This window comes from Oncorhynchus mykiss, chromosome 7, assembly GCF_013265735.2.
Source record: "Oncorhynchus mykiss isolate Arlee chromosome 7, USDA_OmykA_1.1, whole genome shotgun sequence".
NCBI lineage: Eukaryota > Metazoa > Chordata > Actinopteri > Salmoniformes > Salmonidae > Oncorhynchus > Oncorhynchus mykiss.
In genome coordinates, this window is record NC_048571.1 from 25,413,200 (window position 1) to 25,430,744 (window position 17,545).

At 42.0% G+C, this 17,545-nt stretch overlaps 1 protein-coding gene across 1 annotated transcript in view; it reads right to left on the reverse strand.

The window, feature by feature from the left end:
- The window catches only part of abcb6a (ATP-binding cassette, sub-family B (MDR/TAP), member 6a), a 42,645-nt gene extending 41,090 nt beyond the window's left edge, over positions 1 to 1,555 (reverse strand). The window contains exon 1 of the mRNA XM_036983062.1: positions 1,442 to 1,555. The gene's annotated coding sequence lies outside the window, so the exon portion shown is untranslated. The remainder of the gene's footprint in view (positions 1 to 1,441) is intronic.
- Between the last annotated feature and the right edge of the window lie 15,990 nt (positions 1,556 to 17,545).

A 17,545-nucleotide genomic window follows, 5' to 3' on the forward strand; every position in this document is an offset into this window, starting at 1 on the left:
GCTTTTATCCAAAGGAATGTACAGTGGCGCCTGCTTACATTGTCATATGAGGGGATTTGACGCACAATCCTGACATTGAAGAGTCATGCTCTACCAACTGAGTCACACAGTTCAGGGTCCCCAAAGTGAACAGTGGGTTCTTAAGGGTCCTATGCATTTATAGTCCCTATAATAGCAACTACCGTATGAATAATGATCTATAAGAAGTATAGGATTTGTTCAATTGAGTGTGAGGGTTGTGATCTGGCACTTGGAAGAGGGGTATCTTCTTTCCGCAAGAGTGGGTTCTACTCCCGGTCTGACAGGTGGCTGGAGAAACTGCCTGAGTGTACTGTAAGTGTAAAACGTTGTTACATATATTGTTTGTTTTTGTATGTTTTAGGGATAAAGACAGAGGTGGAAGGGAGATAGAGGGATTGCTGAAAGAGTAGAGGCTGGATTTAAACCCATGCTGGCATACCGCTAGGCCACGCCAGGCCACCTAAGCGTCAAAAAAGAGCTACTCCCTCTGCCTCGGGCAGGCTGTGACAGATAATGCATTTATGCATTACCGAGAAGGGATAGCCATCCATCATGTTGGTGTGTGATCGTTTGCAGGCAATGCGATCCTCTGTCTGTCTGTGGGGTTGGTGGGGATGGGGAGGCCTTGGGTAGTGCAGATGGATACAAGACAGACAGGCAGGCGTGTGTGTGTGTGAGTGTCAGGGGGTTGTGTGTGTCAGTGCGTGCAGGCAGACACTCCAGTCAGAGCATCTGGAGACAAGGGGCTCTCACTCTGTCAAACAGGGCCGGTTATTTATTTGGTTGGGGGCATGGGAATTCAGGAAACATCTACTTTTTTTATGAATAACGGTGTGTGCCCGGCCGGCATGTTCCCCTGCCAATATGTTTCATGTTACGTTACCACACAAACATACATTGAACCACGCAAGTACATGTACACTAACACATAGTCACGCAGTACATACATGATGTCACACGCACAGGCATGTACACACACGGATCTTATCTGCCCATACTCTTTCGTACAAACATTGAATGCAGCAGATTTCATGAGTCATATTCGTAGGGCAAATTCTTTTATGGTACGTCTCTGAGTTTTCGACAACCTCGCCCAGACTCAGCCCAGCGGGGAGCCAGTGTCTTGAGTAGAGCGAAGCTGAGTTTCTTTCCAAGTCTGGCGTACAGTGGGGAATGATCTGTTGTTTCCACTACTATGTGAAAATCACCTTGAATAGCTCAAAGAGCCATTGATGTTTTACACAAATATGCACATATTTAACTCAGCCGTTACAATTTGTGTATTCAAAGAGTAGGAACATCTGGAAAAAATATCACTCCGTAGCTGAATTTTTTTGTGCTAATGTTGCATGCCAGATGGGCCATTTCTGGGCACACATTTCTCCTTTAAACGTGATACTGAATGTTAAGTTTGACTCACCACTGACCTCTGTCCTTATGTTCTTTTGTTCATAGTAAATCACGTTGTGTCCCTTTTTGCCTGCTGTACAACTGCATTCATTTTGACAGCCATTGTTGTTTCAACAAGTACAGGTTGGGCGGCTCCCGTTCAAAATACAGAGCTCAGGAGAGCACTGAATATGCACGAATGTATACACGTGTGTGTGAGCAAATGCACGTGCACACACATACAGCCTCCTCCCACACACACAACTCCCATTCAAACACACACGTGTGAAGTCTGTGTTTCCTCCCCAACTTTGTTTGCAGGACAGGCCAGGCACGTGGTGGCGAGCTCCAAGGGTCCCTCCACTGGGCATTCACACAAATACGCCTCGGGTGACGCCTTTTTATACAGTTTAAAAAATAAAAGACTGGATATTGATGCATTACGTGGTATTTGGAGAGATAGATTTTGCCCGGCGACTCTGGGGTGTTTGTTGTTTTGTGTCGTGTATTTATGGAAAGTGCAGTGCTGCCTGTTTGTGTGCGGTCTATTCATGAGAGGAAGGCCTTTTGTGAGGCCTGCTTATCCTACAGAGAACTGTTTACAGCTAGCATCCCACTGTCCCAGTTCTGTTTTGTCTTTGTCCCAAATGGCACCCTATTCCCTACACTCTTAGAAAAAAAGGGTTTCAAAAGGGTTCTTCGGAAGTACCCATAGGAAATCACTTTTTGCTTCCAGATAGAGCCCTTTTTGATTCTATGTAGAACCCTTTTGGGTTCCATGTAGAACCCTCTGTGGAAATGGTTCTACATTGAACCGAAAAGGGTTCTACCCGAAACAGAAAAGGGTTCTTCAAAGGGTTCTCCTATGGGGACAGCTGAAGAACACTTTTAGGTTCTAGATATCACTTTTTTGTTGTTGTATATAGTGCACTTTTTTACTAGGGCCAATATTGAATAAGGTGCCATTTGGGATTTAGACTGCCTCTGAGGCACTGCAAAAGAAAATCTTGAGAGAGACTGATAACAGCATTGGGCCCTATTTCCTATCAATTCTATTTTACTGTAGGTATAACAAAAATGAAACAAGACCTTATCACAAACAGACCTTTCCTTTGTCTTCTCTCTCCGTTACCTTCATCCCCAGCTATTCTTTTCATCCTTGCACCATCTTCTAGCTATCTTAAACCCCCTCCTCTCTCAGTGTGTGCGTGCGCTTGTACGTACTTGTGTGTGTGTGTGTACGGAGTCTCGCCACACTGTGCCTAGAGATTCCTATCTCCTTACTGGGTTATTATCATCTTCTCGCTTAAACAATACCGCATGCAGGAACATTCCCGGGATTTGCAAAGATAAATTCTACATTCCAAATGTCTTCCTCAAATTCCTCATGCACACTTCCATATCATTCATTCAAGTGATTGAAAGAGGTTCTGATTTGGGTGCACGTGTGTGTGTGCGTATGCTTACCTGTGCGAGTGCACGTGTGTGTGTGCGTATGCTTACCTGTGCGAGTGCACGTGTGTGTGTGTGCATGCTTTCATGTGTGTGTGCGTACCTGAGTGGGTTTAAGTTCAGGTGTGTGCATTTAGGAGGCAGTGGTTTGAATGATGCTAAACTGAGTCTGAGCAGCTGACTGGGGTTGTAAATCCCCTCTCCCCTGGGTGCTGTTACTTAGAGAAGCACAGAATCAGTCAGAGAGAGAGGGGTATCATCACAGTCATTACATAAAGTCCACACACACACACACACATTTGCCCACGTGGACAAATGTGTGTGTGTTTATGTGTGTCGCACGCATGCAGGCTCACAAACACACACAATGGCTGGGAACATACCTCCTACAAGGCATGGGAGCGTACCGTCAACAAACCCCCTGCTCACTCAGTGAGTGAAAATGAACAGAACAAACCATCAGTCAACAATTAAAAGAGTGCATAAAGTTAACATACCCGTACCAGCCCCTTTATACTGCAAACAAATAGTACACCTAAAGTATGAGTCACCCAAGCTTTGCACTTCAAAAATGATTAAACAGTTGGAATATGACTAGATTGGCTAAATAATTTGTTTGAAGAAGAGTGAATTCAGATGCAGTTTATTTATGGGCAAACTTTATAGGCTCAAAGGCTTTTTTTTGGTAACAAAATTGTAAATTATTCCCGAAACAGATTGAAGTGCCATTGAATGGAGTCTGTAAGGAAAGAGAAGTAATTTGAGGGAAATGATGAGAATTATTATTCACAAAACAAAAGACAAACATCTGCCTGACACATAATAAAAACAAAAGAAAGCTCTTGAGAACAATCGGCTGCATGATGGGCCTCAAGTTGCGCTCAGTAAATCCCCCCCGTTGTTTAGGCTGACTCATTTCTATTGAAAGTAAATGATTTTCATTTTTGACATACTTCATTGCTGGTTTTCAATATGAAATACAGTATGTCACTTTGTTTTTCCCCCAGATTCATATTGACTCACTCCCTATTGACTCAGGCCCACAGAATTATACCTACGGAGGAGCGGGTTCTATGAAAGAACTCTGAATGTCTTTGAACTTGAGTTGGCTTAACATTGGACTACCTAGCTAGCTAGCAAGCTTGTGTGAGCAGAGAGGCACCAGAATTCAAATAAGAACACAAATAAAAACACAATAGGACATTTCTATTGAAACATTCTGTAAATGTCCATTCTTATAAATGTCCATTGTCTCAGGTGTACATTATAAAATCAAAACAATTAACCAACGATATTTTGTACAGATAAGTATAAATATGTTTTTACAGTCAAGTACTGTATGACTCTTTCAACATGCCACTGAAAAGGTTGAAAGCTTTTTCCATCTGAGGGTAAGTGTTCTTGTTTCAAACACACACTATACTATATTTAAAGGGATAAGGAACCCAGAATACAAACTAACATGATTTTCCACCTACCTTGGCTGTAGTTGATTCAAGAATGCAGTTTTCAGATATTTAGTTTCCTTTAGACATTTAAAAGCCATATTTTGTTACAGTTAGCAGTCTCAGTAACACTTTTTTTTTATTTCACCTTTAATTAACCAGGCAGGCCAGAAATGGAGGCCAGAAATGGAATAATGTGTTCCTGAACAAAGGGGGAGTCAAAATCAAAAGACACAGTCAGTATCTGGTGTGGCCACCAGCCGCATTAAGTACTGCAGTGCATCTCTTTTTTTATATTTTTTATTTATTTCACCTTTATTTAACCAGTGAGAACAAGTTCTCATTTACAACTGCGACCTGACCAAGATAAAGTGAAGCAGTTCGACAAAAACAACAACACAGAGTTACACATGGGATAAACAAATGTAATAACACAACAGAAAAAATATATGTACATTGTGTGCAAACGTAGTAAGATTAGGGATGTAAGGCAATAAATAGGCCATATGGCGAGATAATTACAATTTAGCATTAACACTGGAGTGATAGATGTGCAGATGATGTGCAAGTAGAGATAATGGGGTGCAAAAGAGCAAAAACAATATGGGGATGAGGTAGTTGGGTGGGCTGTTTACAGATGGGGTGTGTACAGGTGCAGTGATCGGTAAGCTGCTCTGACAGCTGATGCGTAAAGTTAGTGAGGGAGATATGTCTCCAGCTTCAGTGATTTTTGCAATTCGTTCCAGTAATTGGCAGCAGAGAACCGGAAGGAGAGGCGGCCAAAGGAGGTGTTGGCTTTGGGGATGACCAGTGAAATATACCTGCCGGAGTGCATGCTACGGGTGGGTGTTGCTATGGTGACAAGTGAGCTGAGATAAGGCTGGGCTTTACCTAGAAAATACTTATAGATGGGTTTGGTGATTAATATGTAGCGAGGACCAGCCAACGAGAGCATACAGGTCGCATTGGTGGGTAGTATATGGGGCTTTGGTGACAAAACAAACGGCACTGTGATAGACTGCATCCAATTGTTGAGTAGAGTGTTGGAGGCTATTTTGTAAATGACATCGCCGAAGTCAAGGATTGGTAGGATAGTCAGTTTTACAAGGGTATGTTTGGCAGCATGAGCGAAGGAGGCTTTGTTATGAAATAGGAAGCCGATTTTAGATTTAATTTTGGATTGGAGATGCTTAATGTGAGTCTGGAAGGAGAGTTTACAGTCTAGCCAGACACCTAGGTATTTATAGTTGTCCACATATTCTAAGTCAGAACCGTCCAGAGTAGTGATGCTAGGCGGGCGGGTGCGGGCAGCAATCAGTTGAAGAGCATGTATTTAGTTTTACTAGCATTTAAGAGCAGTTGGAGGCCACGGAAGGAGTGTTGTATGGCATTGAAGCTCGTTTGGAGGGTTGATAACATAGTATCCAAAGAAGGGCCAGATGTATACAAAATGGAGTCGTCTGCATAGAGGTGGGTCAAAGAATAACCGGCTGCATGAGCAACATCATTGATACAGTGCCTTGCGATTCGAAGTATTCGGCCCCCTTGAACTTTGCGACCTTTTGCCACATTTCAGGCTTCAAACATAAAGATATAAAACTGTATTTTTTGTGAAGAATCAACAACAAGTGGGACACAATCATGAAGTGGAATGACATTTATTGGATATTTCAAACTTTTTTAACAAATCAAAAACTGAAAAATTGGGCGTGCAAAATTATTCAGCCCCCTTAAGTTAATACTTTGTAGCGCCACCTTTTGCTGCGATTACAGCTGTAAGTCGCTTGGGGTATGTCTCTATCAGTTTTGCACATCGAGAGACTGACATTTTTTCCCATTCCTCCTTGCAAAACAGCTCGAGCTCAGTGAGGTTGGATGGAGAGCATTTGTGAACAGCAGTTTTCAGTTCTTTCCACAGATTCTCGATTGGATTCAGGTCTGGACTTTGACTTGGCCATTCTAACACCTGGATATGTTTATTTTTGAACCATTCCATTGTAGATTTTGCTTTATGTTTTGGATTATTGTCTTGTTGGAAGACAAATCTCCGTCCCAGTCTCAGGTCTTTTGCAGACTCCATCAGGTTTTCTTCCAGAATGGTCCTGTATTTGGCTCCATCCATCTTCCCATCAATTTTAACCATCTTCCCTGTCCCTGCTGAAGAAAAGCAGGCCCAAACCATGATGCTGCCACCACCATGTTTGACAGTGGGGATGGTGCGTTCAGGGTGATGAGCTCTGTTGCTTTTACGCCAAACATAACGTTTTGCATTGTTGCCAAAAAGTTAAATTTTGGTTTCATCTGACCAGAGCACCTTCTTCCACATGTTTGGTGTGTCTCCCAGGTGGCTTGTGGCAAACTTTAAACAACACTTTTTATGGATATCTTTAAGAAATGGCTTTCTTCTTGCCACTCTTCCATAAAGGCCAGATTTGTGCAATATACGACTGATTGTTGTCCTATGGACAGAGTCTCCCACCTCAGCTGTAGATCTCTGCAGTTCATCCAGAGTGATCATGGGCCTCTTGGCTGCATCTCTGATCAGTCTTCTCCTTGTATGAGCTGAAAGTTTAGAGGGACGGCCAGGTCTTGGTAGATTTGCAGTGGTCTGATACTCCTTCCATTTCAATATTATCGCTTGCACAGTGCTCCTTGGGATGTTTAAAGCTTGGGAAATCTTTTTGTATCCAAATCCGGCTTTAAACTTCTTCACAACAGTATCTCGGACCTGCCTGGTGTGTTCCTTGTTCTTCATGATGCTCTCTGCGCTTTTAACGGACCTGAATAATTTTGCACGCCCAATTTTTCAGTTTTTGATTTGTTAAAAAAGTTTGACATATCCAATAAATGTCGTTCCACTACATGATTGTGTCCCACTTGTTGTTGATTCTTCACAAAAAAATACAGTTTTATATCTTTATGTTTGAAGCCTGAAATGTGGCAAAAGGTCGCAAAGTTCAAGGGGGCCGAATACTTTCGCAAGGCACTGTATATACAGAGAAAAGAGTCAGCCCGAGAATTGAACCCTGTGGCACCCCCATAGAGACTGCCAGAGGTCCGGACAACAAGCCCTCCAATTTGACAAACTGAACTCTATCTGAGAAGTAGTTGATGAACCAGGCGAGGCAGTCATTTGAGAAACCAAGGCTATTGAGTCTCCCGATAAGAATGCAGTGATTGACAGGGTCGAAAGCCTTAGCCAGGTCAATGAAGACGACTGCACAGTACTGTCTTTTATTGATGGCTGTTATAATATTGTTTAGGACATTGAGCATGGCTGAGGTGCACCCATGACCAGCTCGGAAACCAGATTGCATAGTGGAGAAGGTACGGTGGAATTCTAAATGGTCTGTGATCTGTTTGTTAACTTGGCTTTCGAAGACTCTAGAAAGGCAGGGCAAGATGGATATAGGTCTGTAACAGTTTGGGTCTAGAGTGTCTCCCCCTTTGAAGAGGGGGATGACCGCGGCAGCTAACCAATCTTTAGGGATCTCAGACGATACGAAAGAGAGGTTGAACAGGCTAGTAAATAGGAGTTGCAACAATTTAGACTGATAATTTTAGAAAGAGAGGGTAAAGATTGTCTAGCCCAGCTGTTTTGTAGGGGTCCAGATTTTGCAGCTCTTTCAGAACATCAGCTATCTTGATATGGGTGAAGGATAACGGGGGGGGGGGGGGGGGGCCTTGGGCAAATTGCTGCGGGGGGTGCAGAGATCTTGGCCGGGGTAGGGGTAGCCAGGTGGAAAGCATGACCTGCCGTAGAAAAATGCTTTTTGAAATTCTCAATTATCTTGGATTTATCGGTAGCGACAGTGTTTCCTAGCCTCAGTGCTTTGGGCAGCTGGGAGGAGGTGTTCTTATTCTCCATAGACTTTACAGTGTCCCAAAACCTTTTGGAATAAGTGCTACATGACACAAATTTCTGTTTGAAAAAGCTAGCCTTTTGCTTTCCTAACTGACTGTGTATATTGGTTCCTGACTTCCCTGAAAAGTTGCATATTCGATGCTAATGCAATACGCCATAGGATGTTTTTGTGCTGGTCAAGGGCTGTCAAGTCTTGAGTGAACCAAGGGTTATATCTGTTCTTAGTTCTACATTTTTGTGGCAAGCTTATTTAAGATGGCGAGGAAAGCACTTTTAAAGAACAACCAGGAATCCTCTACTGACAGGATGAGGTTAATGTCCTTCCAGGATACCCGGGCCAGGTCGATTAGAAAGGCCTGCTCGCTGAAATGTTTTAGGGAACGTCTGACAGTGATGAGGGGTGGTCATTTGACCGCGGACCCATTACGGACGCAGGCAATGAGGCAGTGATCGCTGAGATCCTGGTTGAAGACAGCAGAGGTGTATTTAGAGTGCAAGTTGGTCAGGATGATATCTATGAGGGTGCCCATGTTTACGGATTTAGGGTTGTACCTGGTAGGTTCCATGATAATTTGTGTGAGATTGAGGGCATCTATCTTAGATTGTAGGAAGGCCGGGGTGTTAAGCATATCCCAGTTTAGGTCACCTAACAGTACGAACTCTGAAGATAGATGGGGGCAATCAATTCACATATGGTATCGAGGGCACAGCTGGGGGCAGAGAGGGGTATATAACAAGCGGCAACAGTGAGAGACTTATTTCTGGAAACGTGGATTTTTAAAAGTAGAAGCTCAAACTGTTTGGGCACAGACCTGGATAGTATGACAGAACTCTGTAGTAGATTGCAACTCCGCCCCCTTTGGCAGTTCTATCTTGACAGAAAATTTTGTAGTTGGGGATGGAAATTTCCGAATTTTTGGTGGCCTTCCTAAGCCAGGATTTAGACATTGCAAGGACATCAGGGTTGGCGGAGTGTGCTAAAGCAGTGAATAAAACAAACTTAGGGAGGAGGCTTCTGATGTTAACATGCATGAAACCAAGGCTTTTACGGTTACAGAAGTCAACAAATGAGAGCGCCTGGGGAATAGGTGTAGTACTGATGGCTACAGGGCCTGTGTTAACCGCTACATCACTAGAGGAACAGAGGAGGAGGACTGGTCATCTAGTGCATTTGGAACAGAGAATAAAAGGAGCATATTTCTGGGCGTGGTAGAATAGATTCAGGGCATAATATACAGACAAGGTTATGGTAGGATGTGAGTACAGGGGAGGGAAACCTAGGCATTGAGTGACGATGAGAGAGGTTGCATCTCTGGAGGCACCAGTTAAGCAAGTTGAGGTCTATCTAAGCTATCTAAGACATTTTGTGTGGGAGTGAATGCTCTACAGTGAAATAAAACAGTAAAAACTAGCCAAGACAGCAGTAGAGAAGGCATATTGACATTAGAGAGAGGCGTAAAGCAATCACCGGTGTTGATCGGGAGGGCTAAGACAACAACAGGTAAATGGCGATGAATGGGCAGAGAGGGTCAGTTAGGTACATACCTAACTCAGGACCTGAGTTTGAGGCTGGTGCCGACAGATAAACAAAATGAGGTACCGTGTTAGTGAACAGCCCAGCAGGGATCAGCTGTGTAGCCGAGTGATCATAAGGTCCAATGAGACACGGTGTTCAGAAAGCTAGCGGGCCAGGGATAGCAGATGGGTCTTTGGCGACATCTCAACAGAAAAGCCTGTTGAAACCACATCGGACGATTACGTCGGCAGACCAGTCGTGATGGATTGGCGGGCTCCGTGTCGACAATAAAGGGTCCAGGCCAATTGTAGCCCTAGAATTAGCTGGTATACTTTGTTTGCTAGCCGGGAAATGGGCCTAGCTCGAGGCTAGTTCAAGGTTAATTGGTGCTTGCTTCGGGACAGAGGCGTTAGCCAACAATAGCCACTCGGTTGTAGCTAGCTAGCTGCAATGATCCAGTGTAATGATCCAGAGCGGCAGGAATCCGGTGATGTGGTAGAGAAAAGCAGTCAGATATGCTCTGGGTTGATATAGCGCTGTGCAGACTGACCGAGCTAAAGCTGGCTGGTTTCCGAGCTAAAGGCGAGGACCGCTAAACGTGGCTAACAAAGACTAGTAGCTAGTTCTCTGCCTAGCTCCTGATGGAGGTTCCAGTTATAACATATAAAAATAGCAGATCCATACCACATTGGGTGAGGCGGGTTGCAGGAAAGTATATTTAGTTCGTAGATAGAAAGTGAGATTAAAATATATACGAAACAAACAGAAGAAACAGACTGTTTACTCGGGACAAAACAAAAACATGTCCGACTGCTACGCAATCTTGAAAAAAAAAGAGATGTTTTTTTTCCTTGTTTTTTATTTAACCTTTATTTAACTAGGCAATTCAGTTAGTTACTACACGTGTAAGAACTTGATGTCAAGTCTTACTGTATTACCTTGTGTCTTACTCATTAAGAAAAATACTTGACAGTAATGTTGATGCAGCAAAAGTGGTCTACTCTTACGTTGAGGTGATTCCATGTCCTTCATGTATATCATATCAAGATTCATATCTAAGAGCCCTCCAAACCATGTGCTTATGATCATATATTTAGACTAATTCAACTAACTGTTGAAGTTTTTGGTTCTTCATCAAACATTTGGCAGCCTTCAAATCATTTGGCATATATTCAAATACCTTTTCTGAGAGGTCTTCAAAATACTTTCAAATATGATTTGTTTTTCTGAGACCTGTATTTGAATATCAAATCAAATAGTTCCATATAAACTACAGTATGTATAGTACTAGCCAAAAGTTTGGACACACCTACTCATTCAAGGGTTTTTCTTTAATTTGACTATTTTCTACTTTGTAGACTAATAGTGAAGACATCAAAACTATGAAATAACACATATGGAATCAAAATATGTTTCATATTTGAGATTGTTCAAATTAGGCACCCTTTGCCTTGATGACCGCTTTGCAAACTCTTGGCATTCTCTCAACCAATTAATCGAGGTAGTCAACTAGAATGCATTTCAAATAACAGGTGTGCCTTGTTAAAAGTTAATTTGTGGAATTTCCTTCCTTTGAGCCAATCAGTTGTGTTGTGTTGTGACATGGTAGGGGTGGTATACAGAATATAGTCCTATTTGGTAAACGACCAAGTCCATATTATGGCAAGAAATGCTCAAATAAGCAAAGAGAAACGATAGTCCATCATTACTTTAAGACATGAAGGTCATTCAATGCGGAAAACTTCAATAACTTTGAACTGACTTACCTAGTTAAATAAAGGTAAAGTAAATTAAAAAATAAAAAGTGTAGTCGCAAAAACCATCAAGCTCTATGATGAAACTGACTCTCATGAGGACGGCCACAGGAAAGGAAGACCCAGAGTTACCTCTGCTGCAGAGGATAAGTTCATTCGAGTTAACTGCACCTCAGATTGCAGCCCAAATAAATGCTTCAGAGTTCAAGTAACAGACACATCTCAACATCAACTGTTCAGAGGGGACTGCGTGATTCAGGCCTTCATGGTTGAATTACTGCAAAGAAACCACTACAAAAGGACACCAATAAGAAGAAGACACTTGATTGAGCCAAGAAACCCGAGCAATGGACATTAGACCGGTGGAAATCTGTCCTTTGGTCTGATGAGTCCAAATTTGAGATTTTTGGTTTCAACCGCCGTGCCTTTGTGAGACGCAGAATAGATTAACAGATGATCTCCACATGTGTGGTTCCCACCGTGAAGCATGGAGGTGGAGGTGTGATGGTGTGTGAGGTTCTTTGCTGGTGACACTGTCTGTGATTTATTTAGAATTCAAGACACACTTAACCAGCATGGCTACCACAGCTTTCTGCAGCAACACGCCATCCCATCTGGTTTGCGCTTAGTGGGACTATCATTTGTTTTTCAACAGGACAATGACACAACACACCTCCAGGTTGTGTAAGGGCTATTTTACCAAGAATGAGACTGATGGAGTGCGGCATCAAATAGCATGGCCTCCACAATCACCCGACCACAACCCAATTGAGATGGTTTGGGATGAGTTGGACCGCAGAGTGAAGGAAAAGCAGCCAACAAGTGCTCAGTACATGTGGGAACTCCTTCAAGACTGTTTGAAAAGCATTCCAGGTGAAGCTGGTTGAGGGAATGCCAAGAATGTGCAAAGCTGTCATCAAGGCAAATGGTGGCTACTTTGAAGAATCTCAAAGATAAATATATATTTTGATTTGTTTAACACTTTTTTGGTTACTACATGATTCCATATGTGTTATTTCATAGTTTTGATGTCTTCACTATTACAATTATTCTACAATGTAGAAAATAATAAAAATAAATCAAAGTAGGTGTGTCTTAGGTTTTGACTGGTGCTGTATATTTGAATACATTGCGTTTTGAAAAGTTGGTATTTTTAAATAAACTACAAAATACAACTTTTTTTCTGTTCAGGTCTGGTTGCGGTATTATTACCCACTGATTTAAGATAATCCATGCCCTAACAACAAGGCCCCCAGCGCTTCAAGCCAAGCTTCCTCCTCCTCCACTCTCTCTCTCCCCACCCGCAAAATGCATTTTGCATCGCGCTACACTCGTCTGTCCAATGCATGTCAATAGCTTGCCTGCGCCATAGCAAGCTGCTCTGTCCTCACTGATTGGTTAAGTAATTTAATGTCGAGCTAAATGTAAAAAACAAATGATTTCAGAGGTTTAAAAAGGAACATGAAGGAACGATATAAACCTATATTTTCTTTTGGATCTAACCAGTTCAGAACTTTATTTTGTTGGGTCGGGAACAGTGGAACGGAATGAAACAAATAATGGTTCTGTTCACAACTAAAGGAGTCGAAGGTAATTTCGGTTCCAATCTCTGATTTAAGTCGTTTTGAAAACATGGTCACTTTATGAGATCTGTTTCAAATAGTAAAAAAAAAAAAAAAAACATTATTTTTAAATACACACAAATAGTTATAGTCATCTCGAAATGAACTATTTGTTCCCCTGAAACAATAGTTACTTTCTTCAAAGCATAGTTAAAACTACAGTTATCCCAGGTGGCCACATTGATGTGGTCTGATGTGCTTGTCTCATGTATTGTCTGTGGTGGCACTGTATACACTCCGTTTGTACAACCGATGAACAATACATTTGAGACCGTTTTGATATAATGGACTTTTTTTCTGCGCAAAATGTTCACACAATGGTTGTTGAGACACCGAGCACAATGGTTGTGTGTGCCAACAGTTTTGTGCAGACAAACTCTCAGTTGAATCACAAAAATATCTATTGTATCACAACTAGGGCTGTGGAAGTCATTCATTTTTTTTCCAGCCGGTGATTGTCAAGCAAATAACTGGCTGTCTCATGGTAATTGATTTAGCATCTCCTAGCTTCCATGCATAACCTACAAGCCACTGATGTAGACCTTTGGAATATCTACATTTTTAAAAAGTCTAATAAATCCATTTAATATAGCCTACACCTTCACAATAAATTATTTATTTTAGACAGTTCTAAAGAAACATGATATGAAGAAAACGTTTTCTATTTCAGAAGAACAGAATAGCATCCTCTGAGTTGTCCTTATGTTAGGTCCTGATCTGGCTATGTCATATGGCTGTGTGCTACACTAGTTCATTGAGCAGACAAGATTTTCTTAGAATTCCGTGGCATTATTTTATATTATTTTATAGTATAAAGAATATAGCTGAATAAAATAGAAAGCATATTTCCTCAAAAATATTTGAGGGAGTGCGCACATGGGGCTATTCTGTGTTGAGTGGTTCACAAAATTTAGAGTTATTAATGTAACTTTAGTTGTTCGACAAGCGGCCAGTGGTCGTTGTGCCCTTGGGCTAAATATAATAAATATCATTCCCTTCTCCTGGCTGCATGCCGAAGCACCTCTCACTTACATGGCTCTCTTCACATGATTGGGTCTTTCTCATAGGCTACAAGTGAAGACAGACATCGTAGATGCAACTGTGCGTGTCCTTATCCAATTCCGAGGCGCATATTGAAGATATTGGAAGAACTGTCCATATTTATTTTTCGTCAGCCAACAAGATGAGTAGGCCTTACAAACAGCAAAATCACTAGCCTATGTCAATCTACTATCCCCCATAGTTCAAAAGTAGACCTATTTTATTCTGTGCGAGAAATAAATATTCCAAACAAAGTCTGGGACAGTTGTGGGATGCGATATATCCCAAATGAATACAACCATTAGCCTCAACACGCCTGTGTTACGCAATGAGCCTGACTCAACAGATGAGAACTTTTAGATTAAAATGTTGATAAACTATTAGGCTATTTCTTTACATTATAAGCACACCAATGCACACACAGGCTATCAACGTGAATGTTCCATTAGTAGGAAACCACCATTCTCAAAAGTGACCACAGATGCAATTATGCATGTGATGCTTTTATTATAAAGGTGCATTTTTATGGTGAAAATTATCTTCCCCAAACTTACACGCTGAGTATGTATGTCAGTTAGGCTCTACACCTGTTGTAAGGCAAATTAATGTGCTTCATTTTAACAAGTTATTTGGCCACTTTAGTTGTGATACAAGCCTTTGGGCTGGCTACATGAGGTGTTTGACTATGATTTGAAAAAGTCGCCAAAAAAAAGCATGCGCTGTTTCTTGCCTTACTGCACACAAGCTGGGCTTCATTCACACGTGATAATATATAATTCACAAGTGACAGGCTAATATTGTCAACCATCTCACTATTCTTGATTTAATCTCGTCTTTACATGTACTAAATAATGTATGTGTGAAATTTGTTTTGATTTCGAACGGACCATTGTCATGCACACGTCTCGAAACAGGGTCAGCGGGAAAAAGTACCTGTGATCTATGCACTTAAATAGCGAATGGAGGATGCATTTCCCATGGTTCATTTTCATGCCAGCCAGGTAGGCTATACTCCTGTTGTGAAGAGAAGCAATGTGCTTAATATTAGGAAAGTTGAGAAATAAATATATTTGGCCTAGCCCATAGAAAGCTGATGGGATCCTCTTCTTTTTATTAGCGGCCATCACTCTGTTTTCCCCTGCAATTGCAGAGCCAATATAAATGTTGCGCAACATGAGTTCACGGGCTCTTCGATTTTCAATTACATTGATGTCAGAGTGACTAGAGGGACAATAGAGTGCTGAGTAACAGGCAGTTAGCAAGTTTGGTAGGCTACTAATGACCAGCAGCATCAGAGCTTGGAGAAGCCTAATTACCGTGACTAAACGGTCACGTGGAATTTGACTGCTGTCCTGACTCGTGACCGCCGGTGTGGCGGTAATATGGTCACTGTAACAGCCCTAATCATGAGTGTGTATGGGGCCAGTTGTATTGAAGTATTGTCTGTGGTGGCAGTTGTCATGTTGCATTGAGGAGAAGAGGAGCATATTACGCTGGTGACTTTGTGCAGGCAACTGAGGACTGATTTTGTCACGTTTGTCAAAATGATGAGACCAAGGCAAGGCTGCCACCACAGACAACAAGCGTTGGTTATTTATTCAAAGAATGAAACACTGAACAAGCTAACAAAATAACAAAACGTGAAGCTATACAAACGAGTGCTGACAGTCAACTACACATAGACATGATCCCACAAAACACAAAGGGGAAATGGCTGCCTCTGATTGGGAACCATATCAGGCCACCATAGACATACACATCACCTAGACCTACAAAAACCCTAGACAATCCAAAAACTAGCGTACCCACCCTAGTCACACCCTGACCTAACCAAAATATAAAGAAAACAGAGATATCTCAGGTCAGGACGTGACAGATTTTCTGTCACACACAGTGAAAGCAGTAACAAAAGGCTATGTAATTCCAAAAAGTAATTATTTATCATGAGAGGGACATAAACAATTTCTAGTAACGCTGCATACTTCAAGAAAGGTTCAAATCTGACCTTTCTGTTAAAAACAGTCATACATTGCTGAGGTGTGGTCACCTTTGAGGACACAAGCACAAGTACACAGTACAAATACGACACATCATGTAAAATATATCATATTTTAATATTTTTTATTTCCTATTCAACAAAACCATATGAAAAAAATGTGCATATTTTCTAAAGGTCTCTCTTAAACAAAATGTCTTCCCCCACTGCTGTCAAAGTCACATAGAGCTCTAGCTTGACTTCCTGAACTCGTTAGGAACTTCGAACTTCGGTTCCTCACCTTTCATCTCATATTAATCATGTCCATCTATGACAAACAGAATGTTTTTTGTTTAAACTCTATGAATTATTTTAGATTACATTGATTGACTATAAATCAATCTCTGAATGTGCAAGCGTGACAAAACACCACTCTCTCCTGCTGCACTATGATGCAATGGTGCTTTCAAGACAACTGGAAACTCATGACGTCTGATCTCCAGGTCAGAAAATCAGACGTTTGACTTCAAATGTAGACTAATAACTTGAGAGATAACTTGAGAAATCACCATCTGAATGGTATTCACAAACAGAGCAATACATTGATGACTGAAGGTTTCCTCTTGGAGTGCTGTCTTCAGTTTTAAAAGCGCATCATTCAATCAGCTCACAGGGAATATATGTATACTGAGTGAATTTCCTCCATGATGACCTTCCATGACAAGGGGAGCGAGAACCAGGTTGCATCCCAAATGGCACCCTATTCCCTATATAGTGGTGTACTTACACTACTACAAAGTTGTGCACTATGCAGGGAATAGGGTTACATTTGGGACACAGACCCACATTGAGTCTGGCCTAGTTTGAGCTCACAAACAGAGATATTGTATGTTCCCTCTTCTTCTAATATGTCCTCCATTTATTGACAGCCTGTCTTTCTGTAAATGTTTAGGTAGGTGGCTGTGGATGTGTTTGGGCGGTAGCGGTCCTAGAAATAGAATTACTAGAAGGGAAGTAATTAGTCCATGGTTAGTCCATGGAAATACTCCTATGGGTACACTCAATGTGGCCGCCGGTCCACCTATCACAAAACATTGACTTGAATGGGATAGTCTATTCTAGAAGCTAATTCCATTTCTATGGCAGCAGCAGCCCAGATCCCCATGTACACCCCTCCTCTGACCCACATATAAGCTTTGAACCATTGGCACACAGGACAGGACAGGCAGGGATGTGACTGGGCCAACTTCCCAGCGTGCCTTGTGGGACAGGGGGGCGGCTCAGTGGAAGGGAGAAGGAGTGTGTGTGGGGGTGGGAGGGAGTGATGTGAGGGGTCTGGATGCTGCTGAAAGGGATACTGGGTCAGTATCTCGGTGCTTCTCTGGGGTCCGCACCTGTTCATCACTGATAGGGGGAATGGACTGTCACTCTGTCTCGTTCTGATCCAACTCGCTAAGAGTGTCAG